This window comes from Neopelma chrysocephalum, unplaced genomic scaffold, assembly GCF_003984885.1.
Source record: "Neopelma chrysocephalum unplaced genomic scaffold, ASM398488v2 Primary Assembly neopelma1_91, whole genome shotgun sequence".
NCBI classification, from domain to species: Eukaryota; Metazoa; Chordata; class Aves; order Passeriformes; family Pipridae; genus Neopelma; species Neopelma chrysocephalum.
In genome coordinates this window covers 1716302-1738093 of record NW_020897753.1, presented here as the reverse complement: position 1 = coordinate 1738093, position 21792 = coordinate 1716302, and the positions used below count along the sequence as shown (strand labels likewise).

The 21792-nt window shown below is 42.4% G+C and overlaps 1 protein-coding gene across 2 annotated transcripts in view; it reads left to right on the top strand.

The window, feature by feature from the left end:
- SPTLC3 (serine palmitoyltransferase long chain base subunit 3) overlaps positions 1-21331 on the top strand; it is a 125363-nt gene extending 104032 nt beyond the window's left edge. The window contains exons 21-22 of one of the 2 annotated variants that reach the window (XR_003535877.1): positions 20690-20764; positions 20857-21331. The gene's annotated coding sequence lies outside the window, so the exon portion shown is untranslated. Of the gene's footprint in view, positions 1-7890; positions 7976-9095; positions 9113-20689; positions 20765-20856 lie in introns of those variants that run through there. The other variant, XR_003535878.1, reaches the window with a different exon arrangement.
- Positions 21332-21792: the final 461 nt, after the last annotated feature.

The window sequence follows — 21792 nt, the reverse complement described above, 5'->3', positions numbered from 1 at the left end:
GCTTTGATTTCTGTATTGTATACAACATAAGTGTTCTGGTCTCTATCTCTTCTTCAAAAATCAAGGGGCCACCTAAGTTTTAAAACTGCTTCACAGTCATGCCAGACAGTACTGACAGGACATGTAGTCAGTGAAAACACTTTACTAAGTGGTAAAAAAGGAAGTGGGAAAAGACAGAGAGGAATCATTGAGTTCAGGACTACCCAGTTGCTTTAGAAACTGCTGTTTGTAACTCTGTCCTGATCTGTCTTGTCGAGCCATCCCATGAGGCTGCTGACATGGCTAGATTAAAGACATTGTAGTAATAACTCTCTATTACCCTGGTTTGCTTTGACTTAACCAAGACTATAGAAAAAAGCATCTCTGTAGACAGATGGGAGATAAAAGGTTGTAAATTACTGCAAAGTATAGAGGATGGTAACTTTCAGAACAGGGATGATACTGATGACCACGAGGGAGCAGCAACTGCTTTCTTTGATACTTCTGAAGCCAGCAGCAATACTTGTCCCATGAATTTGTCCATGGGTGCAGCACACTGAATATGTTTGTATCATCTGCATAAGTTTAAATCACTAGCAACCAAAACAATAGTCAGCAATGAGCAGAGAGCTTTGAATGTGAAGTCAGGGTCTTCTCTAAGTATGATTTTATTTTAAAGATTGTCTTAGGGATTTGCATCTTAGTGGTGTCACTGGGGGGGGGAATCTTGAGGAAGAGGAGTTGGCAGGGAGGATGCTCCTGAGCCCAGGAGTTAAGTAATCCTCTCCATCTGGGATAAGAAGTAAGCTCAAGTGCTGTAGGTACAGGACAAGTGGCAAAGAAAAGCAATGCTGTGGTAAGAAAGCATCAAGTGAGAGCTCTGAAACACCAACCAGAGAGAAACAGTAATGAAAGCAATGGGTTTGTTAGCCATGAGAAGAGAAGCAAAGAACTGAGGCAGGGTTTAGTGAAGCTGGGGGATTTACTGCATATGGGAGCAGCAAAATATAGTCAAAGATTTGACTGTGAATGTGTCCTGAGGAACCCAACGTGGTGGCAGAGGTGTGATGCAGCATGGGCTGGTAATGAGCAAGAAATCAAGAAAATCAAAAGATAATGTTGGAAGACTTAAAATAATCAAGGGATGAGGAGATAGCATGGATCCAAACACCCTGAAAATCTTTGATGCAGGGGAACTGAAGACCTACAGGGGCAATCAAGACCTTGCTTAGGCAACACACAATGAAGATTTGCCCATGGAAGAGAAGTTGTAAGGTGGGTCACAATCAGTCAGCAAAGGATTAGATAACACACTCCAGGGAACAAGGCAAGGATAAAGTGATGCTAGGTGTACAGGATTGGATTTGAGGACCCACAAGGCCCTGTCCAGCTTAATCATCTACGATTCCATGGAGACAGCAATGAAAGACCTGCATTGTCTCCCTGAGAACTAATTTCATTAGGTATGGGCTTAGGTCACGTATTACAAATAGGTCTCTTTTATGTAGGATTCTAGTTTGGAGTTTGCAGTGATTGATGGATTCATTAAAACGTCATCACTGCAAGGGACAAGAGTTTTCTGTTTAAAAATAAATAAATGACGACAGAAACAGCAAAAAAGCCTTCTGCTTTTTGTTCTGATTCTCCCTGCAGCTTAATGTGCTTCAGGGGACTGCTTGGTGGGAGAGAGAGGAGACAGGATAAGAAGGGATTAGCAAGGGATATCAGCATTTCACTCAGATCTTTGGCTACCTGGTTGTTCTTGAATTCTACCCCCCAGTCTCTTTCTCTTTGTTTTTCTGAATGTCACGTAAGCATCATTCTGGTGCCAAATAATACTGACACTGTAGTCTCCCATTTGGTCTGGAAAAGGCACTTGACCAAATTCTCAGGTGTTTATAACTCAGCTTTATTGTACAGAATTAAGCAGAGTTACACTTGAAGATCCAGCCCAGTGGATTACTGCTTGTACAGCTGGGCTGTCTTTTTAAGGCCAAATTAGTCAGTATAGAAAGATTTTCTCCACAGAATTTGGCTGCAATCCTTGTGACAGTATGTTGTATTTTCAAGTAGATCCCATGGGCCAAATTAATTGCAGTGCTCTACTGATGTCAGTGATGTTACCCCAAGTGTGAATTTGGCCCCATTGTTCTGAGGCTAATAGACTTTTTTCTTTTTTTTTTTCTTCTTTTTTTAAATGAAAGTGGATCATAAAATATTCTCAGATTTTCATCTGGTTTGGCTTATAATAATTATCTTTTCCTGGAGCTGAGTAGTAAAGAAAATATTCATATTCTTCAGTGTCTGGTATAAATTGCAGTGCTTGTTTGCTGCAGCCCAAGACACAGTCTAAGGACAGAAATCGGTGCATTTGCCCTTGTCTGTATGGACAATGTACAGACAAGGTGTCAGTGAAACACATCCATTTTCAGTGGCTTTTTATACTTTAGAAGATACTCTTCTGGCAGCAAATGCATCAGGATAATGTTAAATTCCACCCTTTGTTATTAATGGAGAGAGAAGACGTTCTTTTTAGCAGGTTTCCATCTTTTTGAAATAATACCTGTACAGCTTGCAGAATTAATACTGCAACAGGGAGCCAGCATATTTTTGCTGACAGCTTGCACCCAATTAGGTCAGAGAAGGTGTGAGATGTGATAAAAGTAAAATTAGCTGAACCAGGCAGTTATTACAGTTGGTTCCTACTCCTGGTCTGAATAAACATATCTGAGGGAAAGCACAGGTGGCACTCCAGTGTTATCATTTTTGAGGGAGAGGCTGGCAATGGATTGCACTCGTGTCATACCTGGTGCTCCCAAATTTGTGTTGAGCGAAGTCTTTGCAGAAATGTCAAGAACCAGAGTGGTCTGATTGAATTATTGCATCACTGTTCAGTCCAATCTTTTTATTGAAAATTTGAGGAACATCAATGAAAAAGTTGAAGTGGATATAGGACATGTCCTGAAATGCTATTAGAAGGAACTCTACAGGGCATAAATTTATTTATAGCAGACCTTAAGGCATGAAGCCTACAGCTGGAACTCTCCATCCCTCTCCAAACAATAGAGGCATCTCACATACTCTTGTTCACCAGACCTTTTGATCAATTTGATATTGCAATGGAGTAATCACTGAACAGGAGTGCTCCTGATTTGTGGAAAGGCATCAGTTTAAGACTTTGACCTTGTTTAAAGAAATAGATGTGAAAATGAAGCCTCTCAACCTTAGGAATCTGTCTCTGTAGGTGCATTTGAAGCTTCATCTGGGGCAACTAACCTTCAGATTCCACAAGAACTGCAAGGAACTTTGGTTCTAAAGGAGCTCTTTCTCTCTGAGCTCAGCATCCTCTACCCTAACACACTCCAGCAGGGTATCTGGCCCTCTGGATGTTTAATGAAGAATCAAGACCAATTCTACCTCTGTGGTGTTGAGAGTGGGAGTTATTCTTGAAAGAGAAATGCTGATATTGGATCAGCCCTAAAAGTCATGGTGAAAGCTGTTCTGTAATTGTGCAATTTTCTTTTCTTTCTGTTGTGAGTAGGGGTGGAAGAAAATGCACAGATTGACCCTGTGCCCATGTAAACAGTGTATCTGAGAAAACCATATTTCTTGATGAAAGGAAAATAATATCCTGAGCAAATAGATAGAAGGTACCCTAAGAACAAAACAAAGACGAGGGATCTCTCACTCCTAGCTGGCTTTTGGGGGGATTTTGTTGTTGTTGTTGTTTTTTTGGGGGGTTCTCCCCACAAGAATGAGGGAAAGTAGCTGAATCTATGTGTTTTCTGACAGTCTGTAGGGGGTCTCTTAAAGCAGATCATTAGACAAGGAGGCCTCTCTTGCTGGATTTCTCTTAATTTTGTATCAATGTTTAAGTACCCTTTTTCCTCAGAGTTTAGGATCTGATTTCAGATGTTTTAATGTCAAAGACAGGCATAATTTGCAGTAGCATAAATATCTCCCCAGTGCATGTAGGAGAAATGTCAACTGGATGTAACTGCATGTACTGCAGGGCATACTTCATGCTGTTCCTCAGGGCTGTATCTGCTGGATACTACTTACTTTTTTTGCCATCTGTTCATCTGTCAGAGGCACTCTGGGACTTCAGTGCAACTCTGCTGTCCCATTAAAATGGTTCCATGTATGCAGAGCCTTAAAATACACAAGTGCAAAACAGGAGACAAGTAGGGAAAAGCCTTTCTGGGCCTTTAAAATTAGGTTGAGAAAAAAATCAGAAAAACTAGAAAAACATGTCTGCTGTCAAACACTGTCTCCTAGTGATGTCTCCAGGCAGCGATGTTCTCCTGAAGGATGAATCCTTGTCTCCCATTTTTAACAGGCATGGTGATGCCCTGTTACCCTTAAAAATGGTGGAATCTGGAGCAAAGCTTCCCTAATGAAACTTAAAACCAGGTAAAACTGCCTACTTTAGGAGGTCTCATAAAATCCTGCAATTTAGGTCAGTTGTGCTGCTGTTTGCAGGCTGGGGTACAGTTCAGTGTGAATGCAGAAAATTTACTGTAACAGGTGGAAACCAGGCAGTGCTTGGTAATCCAGCCACATCATGCTGCTGCTGGAGTCAGCACCACTCAGTAATTTGACACTGGAGATTCTAGATGGACATGAATTGCAGAAATTGAGTGTACTTTTAAGGGCAATGAATACATCAGAATCAAATGCAGGACAGGTTACTAATCCACAGGAACAAATATTATCCATTTCCATCCTGATCTGGTTGAATCCAAGTGTTACAACATCGTTTCCAAGCCTCAAGGGTGAGATTTTTGTCTCTTGCTTATAGCAGTCTTTACTTTATATCAACACCTCTTGGGGACCTCCTTACCTCATAAGTTACTAGGGAAATTCCAGAGACCTAGAACTGGACAAATGCTTCATTATTTTAGAAGGATGAAGGAGGTGAGCCCCTTCTCCCAGCCTCCCCAAGTAATTATAGGCCAGTTCTGAGACAACTGCAGGGAAATCAGAGGCACAAAATAGTTCACATTGAGTTAAAGTGATGGTGACATAAATGGCACCAGTTAGCATAGTTTTGATAACAAAAATGGTGGTACAAAATAGTTTTTAAATATCACTACCCAAAATGTAACACATATTAAGTGAGTAAATTGATAAATCAGGAGGGTATTTTTATCAAGGTCCTGCAATGATTTGTCCTTGCCCCTAGGCTATTCATTATTGTTATGAAGGATTTGAAAGGAAAAAATAAATAAACCAGCTGCTGGAAAAGTTGCAGATATGCCATAGTGGTAAATAAACAAGACAGGTCAAGTCTATGAGGCAAATTGCAACACTCAGTAAAGCAGAGTCCTCTGAACATGTGTTTTAAACCAGCAAAATGCAACGTTTTTGAGGACATTTGAGAACAAAGACTGCAGATGACAGTTTACATCCTGGAACCAGTGACTGTGAAAGCCTTGGCCCAGATACAGGCTGTGGGCTTTGTCAGTATATATATGTGGACAGACTGAATCCAATCCTAGCCATCCTCAAATGTGTTTGTGTTAAATCTGCATAATCGGTTGTTCTCATTAGGCAGACCACTCTGTGCTCAGCCACTGCACAGACTCCTGTAAAAATATGCCTGCTTAGGACAGTTTTTCCCCATTTTCCCACAAGTTGGAGAAAGGCAGGATGTACCTGAGTTTCAACCTGAAACTTAGTTGTTTCTTCTCCCTCTGAAATGCCTTATCATCAATAGTGAATATCTTGGATCTGTGACTGTTGTCAGGTATCACACACGCCAATTACATGGAAGGGGTCTAGTTTTAGGACAGCTCTGACAATTTTAAGAGAAGAAACAAGGCCCTGTGGAAATCAGAGAGTTCAAAACATCTGAAAAGATCTGTTGGATAAATGATGATGTTGGATTGGAAAAGGTCACTCTTGCATTCTTAAAGCTCATAAACCCTTCAAGACACAGCGGTTCCTGTTGTCCTTCCTTTCAGGTAGGAAAGAATTTGTCAAGTACTCAAATGGTGAGCAATGCCAGGATTAAGTTATCCGTGCAAACTAACGTAATTTTCCTTGTGAGTGGGGGTTAAGATAGCTTCCCATTGCATGACTACTATTGATTTTTCCACAGGTCTCCTACCTTATTGATTTGCCACTTGCGTTACTATAAATGCAGGCTCCTAAGTTCTTTGTGACTTCTGAAAATGTAACACAAGCTGTAAATCCCTGGGGTGCTCTTAAAAACCATCATCCAGTTAAGTCATCAGTGAGCAGGTAAGCTGCCAAAAATGAGCAGCAGCAGCCAGCCCCACAGGCAGGGATATATGTCAGCTAGGGAACCAGAAGGGATTTCCTCACCCTCTTGGACTTCTCACCCTCCTCCATACAACACCAGGGAGGTATTTCGGAGCCTGAGAGGACGGACCAGAGGTGTTGGTGAGCAGCAGTTCTTGGCTGTGCCCCAGGGTGGGAATAGGCCATGCTGCAGTGGTGGGTGGTGGGAGACCTGGTCTTCAGTCCAGAAGCAGCCTGGCTGTCACAGTGTGCTCTGCTGGCAATTCCCATTAACCACAGGAGAAGCTGCAACACTGCACTGGTGACAATCCAGCCATTTCTATGGAGGTTCTTGCTTATGGGCACAAAGTTTGTTATTGTTAAGCTCTAGAAAGAAGTAGCACACACGTAAACACTTGTCCATGTTCATCTGACTAGGAACACCCCAAGATTGTTTTTATCTGGACATTGATGGTAAAGTGGACACCTCCCCTACCCAGAGCAGGGCTGCAGTCTTTGCATTATTCACTGCAAATGGCATGTTTTCTCTGGAAAAGGCTTGTGGCTGGTGATTTACCCTTTGCCAGACCACCCCAGTTAAAGATTTATGGCTTTCCAACACTGGTGAATAGCATCCCTTTTCTGAGCTTTTGGGTGAAGCTGGATTCCCTCCATAACCCTAATGCTCCACGTTCCTGCTGTACTGTTCCTTGCTTTCGGTGAGCTACAGGCTGTCCTTCCTTCTGGCCTGATCAGCACCAGTCAGCTCAGACCCAAATAACAGCACGGCATTTTTAAAGATCAGTCAAACCTTCCATAGCCATGTATGGCAGTAAAGTGAAAACTGAGGTACAAGCTGGCAGAGCAGTATTAGTTATAAAGCTCAGCACCAGAGCACAGTGCTTATAGTTTGTGATGGTGACACATCCATTTGTTTGTTTGTTTGTTTTTCTTTCTGTTTGGGTGTATTTGGATTAACTGTAGTGTTAGATGCTCTGTCAGAAGGGGCACGTCACAGAGCCTAACTGCTCTTCTTCTTCCTTGTTCTTCCAACTGCATCTCCTTAGAAGATCCAAACTATCCTCTTCTAAGCAGTGTCCTAAAATAAGAAGTGAATGGGGTTTTTTTTTTAATCAAAATGACTCAAGGTGTTCATTCCTCAAGCAAGTGGATTTGGCTTTCTAATGAAGTATGATTGTGAGACCCCTCCCTGTACAGCCTTTTTTTCTTTTACTGTCTTCCAAGCTGCTTTGCCCTGCTACTTGTGTTGCAAAGGCAGGAAGGCTCCTGGATTTCCTGTCTTTACCCGATGAACATCACTTAGCGTCCAGCCAGAAGGCTTGGTCAGGATGAAAACAATATTGAATTTTGCAGGTCTCATTTATTTAAGAGAGTAAAACGTCTTTCTTTTCAAAGTGCTTCTCTTTAGCTTTCATTTCCTGTGCACAGAGTAGCTTTGTCTCGAGTACAATAATTAAGTTGTTGACCTTCCTTAGAGGTCAAACATAGCTTCCCTTTAGAGAAAGATAAAAACAAGCAATAATAGATACTTTGCCTGGTTTAAGATACTTGGTCTGCATGTCTGTGATGTTGCTGTATTTTCTGCTGGATATTTTTCCCAAGATAACTCAGAGTGACATGCTGTTTATCCATTTATTTTTGTAGGTACACAGTATTTACTGGAGTTGCCTTTCCTCCATTCTTTATGAAGAAAAAAAAATTCCATTGTAACTACATCAAAAAGCATGAGGTGGGATGCATACCGTCTAATGAGAATGTCTCATGGGATTTTAAAATGTCATTTTACTCTTTTTTAGTGATTATTTTTTCTCTAATCATCTGAGAGTTTTTTTAAAAAGTCAAAAATAAGAATGGAGAAGCCCAGACATCTTCATGCATTATACAAGGCAAATGGCCATTCTTTTTATATTGCTTTTTTTTTGTAAGTAAACATTTTTGTATGTAAACATTTACATTCTCCTCCTTTTAAAATCATGTGTTTCTAATTTTTATGAGGTTTTTTAATTGTTGTTTACTTGTTTTTAAATATGACTGCTAGTTTATATTAATGTTCCTAATAGTCTGATGTTACATTCCAAGTAGTATAAGAGGTGATGTCCGCAATTCAATTCCCAGTAGCTCTGCCTGTGTGCGTAAGTGAGGCACTGGGATCATCTAATCAGTCTTAATAACTATTAGCAGCAAGTTTAACTTCTTTTAAATAGAAATGAGAGATCTTCTCCATGGCATGGAAGTTGGGGGAATGGACTATGCTTTACAAACTGGGCAGGAAATAGAAATGCCCACAGTTGGAAGAAATCCATTCATTCCAGTGATAGGAGGCTTTATTGTTCATTTCTGCCAATGGCAACAAATGCTGGGATTGTACAGCATGTGGGATGAAGGAAAAGCAAATATAGGCATCCATTCCCACTACTGGAATAGGCTGGGGCAGCCTTAATACTTCTGAATTATGAAACCTTCTGTTCTAAACTCTCATATTCCCTATACCTTTCTTATTCCTTACAGAAGCCTTCTTCAGACATTTAGAGTTCCTTTTCTGGTGCAGACAGAATTAAGTCTGAAAGTGCAAGTATATATAAAGCCATAAAAAAGCCCAATTGTACATGTGCTCTTGGAAGCAAGAGAACTAACTCCCATCACAGCTGAGACCTAGTGTTTCCTTCATCTCTTGCTGCTGTGGCACTTCATGGCTACTAATACATGAGCAGTCCCTTCCTCATTCACCAAAACCCTTAAATTCATCCCACTGTGCCATCATGGTGAATTAAAGTTAAATATGCCTTAATGAAAGGGGGGCTAAGTGGAAAAAGTCAGGCCTAAGCAAAGCATCTCTTTTGTTTCAGAAGCAAAAGAGCAATTCTGGTATCTAATTTTGGACCCCTGGGAAATGCCTTGGTACTGAAGTGGTCAGCAGCACGTAAAAACTTGGTGAGAGCCTGGTATTCTCCACTGCCAGCAGTCATTCAGACTTGTGTGGGCACCCCTCAAAACCCCTAAGTAGAAGCTATGGTTGCAGTTCTTTCAACCATTTTAGGACTTTGTAGGTAAATGTGGTCCAGCAGCAGCAAAAGGCAAAAAAAAAAAAATCTGTTTCTAATAAAGATTAAAAAATATTTTTGAATGACCCTCCTTGTTCCTTACTATTATACGTTATTAAAATATAAGAGCGCAGCCAAGGAGAATAGAAAACAAAGAGAAAAGTCTTTAAAAAAAATTCCACATTTTTATATCCTTTCCCTACTAACCCACCACAGAATTCAAGGGTGGGGGATTCGAGGGCTGAAAGAATCTTCATATGGTGCCAGAAATTCCCCACAGATCACTCTGGTCCCTCAGCATTTGGCTATTTAAAGCAAACACATTGTGTTTTAGATGCTAGTTTAGATCCATTTTCCATATGAGGAGGTGGGATGTAATTAATTAGCTGTTCTTTTGATTACTAAGTATCACATGTACACTTCATAAGGGCATGTACTTTTGACAGAGGCTAGAAAAAGGAAATAAACTACAAGTTGCACAACTTGAGTCTTCTGGGTACAAATGATGGATCAGCAGGGGATTATCGTGTGTATTTTATTGCTACCAATGCTGATTGAGTCACACGAGTGTTAATACAAACCTAGGAGAAAAAAATCTGGATGAAATCACAGAGTTTAAAGTGTTTATTTTAGTCATAATTGCACTGTTTTTACATAACATCTTTGATCTGTAAGTTGAAAAGGGGCAAAGCCAGTAGTCCACAGTAGAAGTAACGAAAGATAAACTCCTCTGTAGAGTTTAAGAAAATCAAGTCCATAGTCAGAGATACACACATGGACATACAGAGCAGAGAGGTGAAACCCGGGCTTCAGCATGCCAAAAACTACAGTTCATTGCCATTTCACCCAATGAAGTCCCTTTTGTGGATTTTACAGAACTGCATTTATTTTAACCTTCATGTGGATCATCTGCCAGAGGAAATCCAATGTAACAAAGCAGTTGTGAAAAATGAGGGAAAAATCTTTACGCCTCCCAGCCAGCATGACAAAAATAAACAATAAAGCTGCAAAACTGGAGTGGCCAGCTAAGTCCTCCAGGCCCTTCACCAGCACAGAGATCCAGCTGCCCTTGCTTCATGACCCTGTTGGTCACAGATGGTCCTGGAAAACCCTCAGAGGGTCACCCCCAGACGGGGTGCCAAATTCACCTTCACATCAGCAATTTGGTGCCTCTTTCAGCTTCGCAGAAAACCCCAAATGCCTCTGTCTTGCAGAAGCAGCCAAGCCCTGTGTGTCTGCTCTCCTACCAGGATTGAATATGCTCATCAACCTTCGGACCCAGGGAGCTGCAACACCAAAGCAACTGGCCTGTGACCTCTTGGGTCAGGGGATGAACCAGAATAAACAAGCTCCATAGGCCCATTTATCTCTCCCTTTTATTTTTTTCCCTTTTTTTTTGTTTTGTTTTCTAAAGCTGAGGAGCATCTCCTGACTGAAACGCTTGCAGACTGAGGATATAACGATACGTTTTAATTGCACCAGTCCTTTGTCATCTTTATCTCCACCCAGAGGAGAGAGAAGGTTTGTAGAGGAGTTACTGCCTTTCTGTAAGATCTGCTGATGTAGCTGGGAAAACAGACTAGATCTCTGTTGCACAAGTCCTTTCTCTTGGAAGAGCCCTCTTCCACTGGAAGACTAAATGTGTTCAGGGCATTCAGCGAGTCCCTCCCTGTATATTTGGGGAAAATGAACATTATTGCATGACTGTTCTGTTCTTTACTTTTTTCCTTGTGTGCAGTTTTCCAAAACGATGCCTGGAGGGTTTCATGCAGGCTGACTCTCCCCAAGCCCTCTCTGTAACAGCAGAGGAGAGGGCAGGTTCCTTTGTGGGGCGTTTCAGAGCCAGAGCCCACCACAGCTGCACCAAAATGCTCTTGTGAATAATTCCCCTCTTGCTGAGCTTGGGGTGGGCCCATGGATGCTGTAGGCTAAGAAAGGCCCATTTGGATCCTCCCATCACTCTACTGTCCCATTCACTGTTGGTCTGTGAATGCATGTTAGTGCAAGAATGAATCACACTTTTATGACAAATGTTTCAAAAACAAAGCCATAAAATTCTCGACTGGGTTATTAACTTTAAATGAATTGTTTAGGTTGTTTCCTTCCATACACCCCACCCCCATTAACTTATTCTTGAGGGGAATGTATTTATGGAGCCATGTGCTTCTCACATGGCTGAGGCTAAAAATAACTTCAGAAACTCATTCCAGCTAAAACTTAATTTAAAATCCAGTTTGTCAGCCTAACATGGACTACAACTGGTCTCTTAGCCTGGTTTCTTTATTTGTAATGATAACCTTGACCAGTCTTTTGAGTGTTGATTATTTCTGGATTTCCTATACTCTACCTCTACTTTATAATATATAAACAAACACATTCCTGGGCCTAAGGAAACCCCCAAATTACATGCAAAATTTATTTGCTCTGTATGGCCTGGACTTCCACTTGGGCAATAGGCAAACTTAGTTTCTCTCATAAATATACACATACACTATGAAGACAGGCAGAATCAGGCAAGGTTTCTTGTTTGGTTTGGGTTTTTGGGGGGAGAGAGAGGCTTATCAAACGTTGCAAGTATATTGTCTAAGTACTGAACTGTTTTTGCCAGGGGTTTTTTTGTCAGTGATCAGCAAATCAGATGCTTCAAAATGTCTGAGCCCTCATGGGTCAAATCCTCCTTCCATTTAATTCAATATGAGTTTTGTCACTCATTTTAAAGCAGAGACTGTAGCCCATAATAAACAATTATGCAATTCCCGGATGAAAGGGATGTTTTCTCCTTGCCCTAGATAATTAAGTCCAATGGAGAATCTTTCCATTCCCATCACTAGTTGTTTTTTTTAATTGGTCTTGAGATGACTGTGTCCTGAGCTCTCAGGGCTGAAATCCTTTAGAAAGGAGACTTTCAGGCAGCAGTTTATGAATCTGTGGGGCAGCAACAGGCAGCTGAGAAAAGCAAAAGCAATGTCAGTAGGCTCAGGAACTGCACAGGGATCCATATGTCTACTGAAAAAAAGTGCAGGAGTCCACATGAAAAACTAGATGGAACACCACTGATTTTGCTAATATTATGCTATCTGGGAAAGAGATTTTGGTCTTGTAAAAATGCTTAGGTTTACAGAGAAATTCCTTGTTCTTCTGGTTTCAGCACTTTCCTGTCTGAATCCCACAGCTCATTTCTACAGTGCTGGGTATTATTTATTAAAAAGCATGGTCCTTTTTGCTTTCAGAAGTGATATCAATTAAAGATGCTGCATTCTCTCTGTCCAATAGGACGGAAGAGATAATTTTCCTTTGTGCAAACCCATTGCTATTTTACCAGACCTTTTTCTGTCCACTTGTATGTCTGCTCCCTTCCTTCCTTGTGGTCTGTCTAGGCCCCTTCTCACACGGGAAAGTTCCCTTAGCCCCACTTGTCCTGTGGATTTTATCTCTTTGTTTCTAGTTTTGATATCACTTAAGATACTAACTGAAATGACAGCAAGAGGATATTTTCAGTGTTTTTTTCTCCCCATCCTTCACAGCTTTTTCTTCTGAGCTCTTCCCAGCTCTGTCACAAACTGCTGATCATTCATGCTGGCACCCAGGTTAGGAGGTTTCCCTGAGCATCAAGCAATGCATGGGAGTATTTCTGCAACATCATTTCCACTACATTTTTCTACTCAGACTTTCTTCATTGTTGCATTGTCTATTTGGAACGGAGTTTGTTCCGATTTTCCTTCAGCTCCATTTGGCTTTATCATTTTGTGTTACCCACTAAATGTAGCAATCACATCTCAGGTTTTTATAGATAGATAGATAGATAGATAGATAGACACACATGTGGATGAATTTTTTTTAACATTTATTGTTAAATAATTTTCAGTCAGTGGCAGAATTTTGCCCTTTCAACCATGATTGCTCAGTTCATTTAATCACCTCAGGTAGGAGTCTTTCTGCAAGGCCAGGTAAGCTTTGTCTGGTATTTGGCTGGAACAGTCAAAGAATGCCAGTGGACTGGAGAGGTATCACCTCTCTTTTCATCTTAAGCTTGCAAGTCCTCTATTTCTTTAAGGATTGTATCAACTATTTGAGTTGGTACTGATTTCTACATTAAGTAGATGCCATTATAGATATAACCACTGCACTACACAAACCAGAACTGTCTGTAGTCTGACTGCTTCTGAGAGGATTGCCGTGTGTTTTCTAGAGCCAGAATGAAAGCTGCCATACCTAACTCGTTTGTAAAGATACTGTAGGCTTGATGATCACAAGAAAGAGGCAAGCCAATTTAAACATTTACACATTCATTTCTCCCCTGGATTCTAAATACTGTCCAGTTTAAACTAGTTTATTTATTAGTTATTAATTATAACATGGCTGACTTTTCTTGGCATACTTGGGGCAGAATTCAGGCTCAGCACCCTTAATCATTGCTAATTATTATTATCTAATGCATCTACAATCAGCAGCTTGAATTTCACACACATCCAATTGATCTCTTCAGCCCTAGTGTCTCTAATTGCATTATTAAGCAGGAATTACCATGCCTTCCAGTCCTTTTATATAATCTATTTACACACAGATTGTTTTTATCTATTTCAGTCAGGGGATATGATATTTTAATTGAAACTGTTAAATTAGTGAAAACGCTAACGAACGTGAGTTAACTGCTAAAGGTGCTTTATACTCATATAGATCATTCCTGCAGCTTGGAACACACTTTATGTTTGCATCATCCCTACCTGCAGAGAGGGGGCAGTTACACCCCAGTATTTAAGTTGTACCATTTTCAAATTAGAAGAGTTAAACTGACTGCAAAACCCGTGTGTCCTTTAGCCTCGAGGAACCATCGGGAGTTAAAAGGGCAGAAATCAGATTTCAAGCATCTCAGTAAACGCATGCTAAAACCTAGCATTTAGCACAAAATTATTTCTTAATGGCATTTTAACGCTGTTGGAAGGGGCTACAAAAGGCAGGAAATTCAGAGTTAGCACTTCCCTGTGCACCATCACCACCTTCTCATGCCTGTGTTGGAGCTGCTGCTCTGTGACACACCAGTTATTATGGGTTTGGCTGCTCCTCCGTTGTCTACACAGTCCACTTTCTGCAGTCTCCTCTGACCGTGGTGGCCTCCAAACTCTGGGTGCTCTGCAGCAGCAAATGCCACCATGGGTGCCACTCCCAAATGCAGCTTTGAGGCCAGAATGTTCAGGGCTAAGGAGGTGGGAGTTAAAATCTGCGGCTACCGGGGTTTGCCTTCTGCTTTGGAGCCTCTTGGACTTCATTGTTTCCTCTATACATGTCAGCATTAGCAATGCAAGTTTAAAGAAATATCCCACTTATGTAGCTTGAAGTTTGAAGGCTTTAAGAAAAAAAAAAAGCGATTGTGAGATTAATCACAAGAGCAGAACAGCAGATAACAGTCCAGGCTCGAACTACCACAACCCCCCCAGTGATTAAATACCCAAGCAAAAGTTAATGTGTGGACCAAACTCAGCACAGCTCCAGGGGATTAAAGACAGGTATCCGAGGACAAAATCTGGTTTGCTGCTTGGCAGGGACAGGGATTTGGAAACCCCGTCCACCGACGCATCCGTGAAAAATCGAAGGACAGCAAGGAGTAGACAAAGTTCTGTTCTCTTTGAAACAAAGAGCTGCCAAAACGTTCGTGTCAGGGTTTTTTGGTTTTTTTTTTCCTTCTCCTTTTGGGCTGACAGAGCTGGGTTGGAGCTGAGCAGCTCCCGACCTCACCCACACCCAGGAAGAGGGACACCGGGACCGAAACAGAAAGTGCAAAGACGGGCACGTGTCTAGGGGAGCTCTGCAAACACAACCCCTGCACACAAACTGTTAACGATGTTAATATTTGGAGTTTTTGCTTCGCATCTCGTTATATCCTTTAATGAAACTACTGGCAATGAAGTAGTCGTGTTTTTTTCGTTGGGTTTGAATTTCTAAAAAGCATAATTTCAGCAATTTTTCTCTGTTCTTACGCACACACACACAAATTGCTTTAGACAGGAAGAAATTGCTTTAGACAGGAAGAATTTTCTAAATTAAGTTAGACTTGAATCAAATAATTGAAAACCTATTTCTAAAACGTACTGTGGTGCCTTGCATTCTTAAAAAAAATTCCTGTATTCCCAATTGTTTTTCAGTAAACTTCATCGGTCTGTTTAAAGTTCTGCAAGTGTGAATATTCATATTTCAAACATCTGGCTTGCAAATCGAGCATTTCAGAAGTACTATATCCCTGCTTACTACAGAATTGTCAGTAAAACTTCAGCAACAACCAACTCATTTCCTTGCCAAGGGGCCGGTTCTGCCTTATTCACACAAATAGGCTTTTTTTTTTCCATTGACTGGAATAGGAGCAGAATCCATCCTGAAATAGTGGCCCCTCTGGTTTAATCCATGACAAGGGACAAACAAATAGACCCTTTGAAATGAGTTTCATCTTTTGTGTCCCATTTGTTGTCTGAAGCAGGTGTCAATTGGATCTTTTCCTCTCTCTCTGTGGTTGAAAAGCAACATGTTGTAGTTAAACCTACTTGTAAATTGTAGTATTTTACAGAAAAACTCCCCCGGGGATCTACGAAAAAGCTACTTGAGGTTAAGTACCAGAAGTCAAAAAAGGGTTAATTTGCTTTTCCCCCCCCCATATCCCTTCTCTCTATTTCTCATTCTGTTTGAAGTTGTTTCTTGTTTAAAAAAGATCTCTCTACTGTCTCCATATACAGTAAAAAGACTTCTTCATACACAGGGTCTGATCCTGCCTCCACTGAAGTTCATTTATTTGTAAATCATGGAAAAGAATTTCCTTTTATAGCAGGCCCAGCCACAAAGTTCCTATTTTCTTGAGCCAACAATCTTATCAACCACCTGCTTTGTGGATCTAGGGCTAGAAACTGCCTCTGAGTTTTTAATCTTGCGAAAAGGTGACTCTGGAACTAAGACTGCAAGGAGCTGGCCTGACTGCCCTGCCAGCTGGTCAGACTGGTTGGCTTTCCAGAAAAAAAACACTGCCAGCAGCTTCAATAAGCAACAATAAGCCCACACATCACACATTTTGAAAGAATGACGTTATGTATAAGAAAATGCACTGGAAATGTATAAACTGTTACATGATATAACTGCATAAAATGAACAATGTTATTTAACAAGGCTTGATCAGATGGGGCTGTGCTGTTTACAGTGAGTCGCGACCCCCTTTTTTGTACCAGTCTTTCTAAAGCCTCCCGGGAGGATTTGTGTAGGGTGGCACCTCCTCCTGAAGCCAATTCTCACTGTGCGAGGATGTTACCAATAAAGAGGGAAGAAAACTCTCAGTTGTTCATTAGCAGCAAATAACTGTCTTATGCAGCAAGGTGGAGCTCCAGGTATTGCTTTTTCCGAGCCATTTTGTTTCACACTTGCTGTTGTCTTCAGGGTACTAGAGGAGCGAAAATCTTCCACAGACAGGTCAGCTGCCTTGAATGAACACGTGCTTTGATCTTTAGCGATGTCCTCAGTCGCAGGCACCAAGGTGCTGCACGTTCAATCCGTTCTCCGCCGTCCCTCCCTCCCTCCCGAGGTGGCTGTAAAGCCAGCACAGCCGTGCAGAGAGGAGCCTCCAGCCAGCCCAGACGTGTGTCTCCAGCACTTTGTCCAAAAGTTCTGCTTCTGGTAGGACCAGAAGAGACGTTTGTGTGATTTCCCCAGTGCCTGGTGGGTGTCTGTGCTCTGTGCCCGCTATTTACTGGCACACTCCAGGAGTCAGAGCACCTTTCTGAAGCTTCTCTCTGTGCTCTGACCGTCTCACCCAGATCCGCTCAGACTTTTACATCCCACCGTGGACAGTAGGTGAAGCTGTTGCTATCCAAACTGCGTCTGAGAGCACCAGCAACGTGCACATTTGTTTGCCAGACAGCACACTTCAACTTGGGTAGCAGAGAACGATTTTCTTAGAATTGAATACTTTAGATGAGAGGCCCCAGAATATCTGTTTTCTTTCTCTGTTGCCTTATTTGACATAATGTCACCCTCCTTTAAAGGCACATTTCAAGTTATTCCTGTCCTCTACTAGCTGGGGCATTCCCCAGGGAGTCCCTCCCTGTTTGCTATTGCAGGCAAAATGCTGCACTACGGGAGGAACGAAAACCAGCCTGGTGGAAGAAGCATCTAATCCAAACAACCATCCTTAGTCCAGGAGAAATTAATTTAGACCTCAGCAGCTTAAAAAAAAAATAAATTTTAAGGGACACGTGCTAATTTAAATGATTTCTTCACCTGCAGTAGTAACTGTTCTTGCTGTTTCCTTATAGCCAAATGGCTGTGTAACAGAAATGCCTTTGCTGAGCTTGTTGTCACAATCCCTACAGAACAAAGATTTCCTTCCCCTAAGAGCTTTTTCCCCTGCATTTTGGAAAACATAGATGTTTTAAAGACCTGTTGCAGATCATTCAGATGTCTCTGCAGGGAATATAGCGTTTGTCATCAGGCTCAGATCTGGGGAAAGAGAAAGAGGCAAATGGCAGGGGAAAAAAGCTGCCCTCACTCTTCATGTTTCTGCCACCTTTGTTGAACAAAGTCCTTCTTTAATGACAGGATTGTGGCATTTTTCCACTTGCGTCAGTTTGTGGTGTGCAGTGTTTATCTGGAAACATTTGCGTTATAGAAGGGGATGTTTATCATTAATACTATTTGGTTACTAAAGCACTGGCTCAAAGTTGAGCTTAGAAACCTCAGTGTAAATTCAGCACTTGAGCATGAGAGGCATTAGAATATGCAGGTTTCAAAATTGAATGTTTCATTGATGTGGCATAATTTTGACCTGACAAAGCACTACACAAAGATATTAGGAAATACAAAGTGTCAACTATCAAGCAGAGGAACCGACTGAGTAAACCCAACGAAATAAAATCTACAAATCCCCTGTACAGGAGGCATAACTAGGCTAGGCAGATCCTTGCCTGTGCCTGTGCCAGGGCAGCAACACAGTAGCAGGAGGTCTAGTCACCTTGCACTGGCTGTGCTACAGCTGTGTTAAATCACCTAAGTGAATTCAGGTGATATCATCTGAAGCCACCAATAAATGAGCTCTATTTTCTTCACCTGTGGGAATGAAGGTCTCAGCAACTCCTAAAAGGAGGCAGCCCTTCATCTCACTCACCGTCATAGCATTTGCTATGAAATCCTCCTTTTCCTTTCCTGCTGCAGAGCTGTCCTTCAGCCTCAGCTGGCTTTCTGGTTCTTTATTATTATTATTATTATTATTATTATTATTTATTTAAGTTTCTGATCTCCAGAGTCACAAAAGTAGTCTTGAAAAAAAGCCAATTGCAAATCAGTAATGTGATATTTTCCCTGGGGAGGTGAAGGGTTGAAAACCATAGTTGTGGAAGGTGTGAATTGCTGTGTTTGGGGTTTTTTTAACTATTAGAAAGGCTGGCTGCTCCTCTGCTACACTGTTGAACATAGTGCAAGACCCATCAGAAGTGATCAGGCAACTCAAACCTCAGTCACACACCCCTTAGAGTGATTTACAACTTTTTCAGCCATTAGGTGGGCCAGGATCACCTCCTCATTCTGCTCTTGGCTCCCACCAGTGTTCCTGTAAAGCTCCTTCCCTTCAGAACCCACTGCCTGTGTAGGTACGCACAGGGTGAGCTGCCACGTTATTTGTTATTATATGTAATAATTTCAATTTAACGACAAATTTGGCTGAGTTGGTTCAGTGGATGAGCCAATTTAATGGCTCACTGCTGCCAAAACAGGGGGCTGCCTCCCTGCTCTGGGCCGGGGGGCCAGTTCTGCCACATGCCTGGCACTGCTGCTGGAAAACCACCGGGAAAGCCTCAGCTGATGTGCTGTGACTCACTGAACAAGGTGACTCAATCAGGGAACTGAGCCTTTACTCTTGAACACTTGGGTCCACTATGCCAATTCAGGCACTTCTGCAGTGCTAAAACTGCGTGCAGAGGAAAGGGGGTTGATGGTTTCTCTGCATTTCTCTAAAGAGGCAAAAATTGCCTTGTGGCAAGCTCTTGTGAAAGTCAGCGGAATTCAGGCTCTTTGGGCACTTTAGAAAAGCACTGCCCAGCATGCTGATTCCCACAGTCCCCTACTGCCACATCTTGGCAAATGCTACACTGCAGTTGCACATCATCAGTACAAAAATGTGCAGCATATTGAAAAGTGAAAATGTGGCAGAGTGTAAAATAAACAGAATTTGGTATTTAGAAAAAAAACACCTAACTGTCGGGAAACTGGACTGGACAGTTTTCTCCATTTCCATATCCCATAATTCAGACTCGTTATACATTTCCCCTTTTGCTGCAAGTTTTAATAAAGTGGCCGCTGAATTTCCAGCCCGTCACACAAGGCACCGCAGAATTCAGAAATCTTGACCCCAGCTGGTGGCAAAATATGTAGATGGGAAGGAAAGCACTAGAAGAAGCAAGAAAATGGAGAACTCTAAGCTAATCAGTTCTTTTAAAAAGAGGGTGACTACTATTCAAGTTGTAATTTATTGAGATAAAGGAACCGTGAGTCACAGAAAGACTTAGGTTGCCTGCAGGGGAATGTTATTCTTTTTTTTTCCCTCTTATATTTTTTTTTTTAAAGAAGACCCTTGTGTGTGCATTTGCAGCTTATAGCTAAGAGGTTGGAGCTAGAAGCTAATCAGCCATTCTGTCTCCTATCTGCTGATCTGCTGGCGTTGGGGGAAGGGGAATGTGGGCAAACAGGCATTAAATTCCACCGGCAGGCGACGGGAAGGTATTCCTTGATAAGCAGCATCCAAGATGATGAGCCGTAAAGCAAAGCCCCTGTGAGGAAGCAGGGGAAGTGGCAGGGAAAGCTTTAGCCATCTGTCTCAACCCAGCCTTGCTCAATGCTTGCCAGAGCAGAGGTCACCACCAACAATAATAACCCTCAAGAAGCCAGACGTATGCTTTCCATTCACCAATAATCTACAAAGCGTCTTAGGGTGAAATCCTGGCTCCTCTGAAGTCAATGGGAGCTTTGCCAAGGACTTCAGTGGAGCCAGGTTTTCATCCCTGATAATTTTAAAGCAACCCCCAGGCTTAAAGATGAAACGACGGCATCCTGGGAGTGGGCGCAGGCTGAGGAGGGCAGATGGGGCTCTACCAGCAATGCTGCTCTGAAAAGCTGTCAGATCTTACAGACAGGATGCCTCCACAATCCTGGAGCAATGACAGGATGGACAGGAAAGGGGTAAAGTGGACAAGCAGGTAAGCACTTTTTAACTGCTGGGAAAGCTGGGGCATAGGACCCAAGTGATACTCTGACATAAAACCCAGTGGTGCTCCCACCTCTGTGTCCTCCTCACTTCTGAGATAAAGCATGTAAAGTGAGTTATGTTGTTTTATATTATATTATACTGATTTTTTTTTTTTCTCTCTCCACTCCTTATCCAGCTATTCTCATGCTGGCCTGGAAGGTTGTCACCTGGTGGCACTCATCCAAAGTGAGGATTTTTCACACTTGACCAGGTACAATCGATCTACTGTTCATTTCAGTCACTAGGACCACCCACCCTCTGTAATGTGCTATGTCTCGGTTAGGCAATATTCTGGTTTTTCAGGACTCCTAACACCAAGTGTAGGTGCCTGCACCAGTGATGCAGAGGGGTTGACCCTGGGCAGTGTGGTGGACAGCACATGGGGTGTTCAGACACGATGGCCATGGCAGGAGACAGGAGCACCACCAGCAGGACATCATAAATTCAGCCCTGGACACTGGAACACTGGCCTGGAACACTGAAGGTGGCACAGTGGCTGTGGACAACTGATGGGCATTTTTGTTAACAGGCTGGTGTAGGGGAGACTATGGGGCCTTTCATCTGGCAGTGTCATGACTGGAGCCAACAGACCCCTGAAACATCTCCCCGTGAGACAGTCCTCCCCACGTGGTGGAGGCTGCAACATGGACAGCCACAACCCCCTCTGGAAGCTGTGCAATGAGAACTTGGGAAGCTTGGGGAGAGGCAGGACACCAGGTGAGTTACCACACCTTACTGACTCCTCTCACATCAGCTGAGCTACACTGCCTGACCATGTACCACACTCATGGTGTCACAAGTGCTGCATAAAGATGTGTGACTAACTCTGTTTTGAAGAGCTTGGGCTCAGTGTGTTTCCCCTGGCACTGGTGAGGAACTGGGAGTGCACAGGAGCTGAGTCTGCCTTTATCACCAAAGGGAAGAGAAGTGGAAGGTATAAGATGGAGGCGGAGGGGTGAGGTGCAATCTGTGTACTTTCACAGGGAAGGAGCTATCAAAGGAACACACCTCCCTTACTCTGGCACCACTGTCAGACCCCCCTCCCTGCTGAGTGCCCAGAACCATATCCCAGGAGCAGCATCCCACTCAGGCTACTGATGGATCTCCTTCCCCAGACAAACCCTGACTTCATTTTCCAGGGACTAGATGGTGGCTGCTGGAGCAAGTGTTCACCCAGCCAGGAAAAGAGATCTTCCCCCTTTGCCTTTAAACCCATTTCCCTCCAGGTTGCAATTAAGT